This window comes from Arachis ipaensis, chromosome B08, assembly GCF_000816755.2.
Source record: "Arachis ipaensis cultivar K30076 chromosome B08, Araip1.1, whole genome shotgun sequence".
Taxonomy (NCBI): Eukaryota; Viridiplantae; Streptophyta; class Magnoliopsida; order Fabales; family Fabaceae; genus Arachis; species Arachis ipaensis.
Genome location: NC_029792.2, coordinates 126,950,581 through 126,951,246, shown reverse-complemented (window position 1 = coordinate 126,951,246; position 666 = coordinate 126,950,581).

The following is a 666-nucleotide window of genomic DNA, read 5'->3' as shown; positions in this document are numbered from 1 at the left end:
TATTTTTTATTTTAAAAAAAAAATATATTTTATTAAATTTGATAAATAAAATATAAAATGCATGTAAGAAGTCTCAGAACAAAAACGATGAAAATGTTTCTTTCGGTACACTTTTAAACGGTGAAAACTCAGGTGAAGTCGATTTTAAATGAAGTTAATATCTAAAAGCCGTTAGATGATTTGACTGATTTCACTAACGGCTCTTAGGTATCAATTTCACTTAAAATCGACTTCACCTGAATTTTCACCCTTTTAAATTATATAAAAATATTTGAATAACAAAATTTAAAAATATTTTTGTTAACAAAAAGTTTAGCCAGCAAAGTAAAGACGAGGTTGAGGCTCTGAGGTTGGGATTTGGGAAGGTGGATTCAACACTGCGTTTAATTGTTGGTCAACTACTTTGACTCCTACCTATGTAAGCCTATGACGTCATCCTTAAGCTCATGAGCTGTATTTTGGAGTTTATTTCAGCTGTGACCCGCCAACCCCTTTCGCATTCTCTGAGTTTTGGAAAAAAAAATTATAAATGTGTAATATGCTAAATCAGTTTTCACCGAATTTTTAATAGAACAATTTAAATTTTAACAAATTTTAATCAATAAAATAATTTTTACTTTTTTTTATGAAACTTTAATTAAAATTTAAATAAATTAATTTATGTCA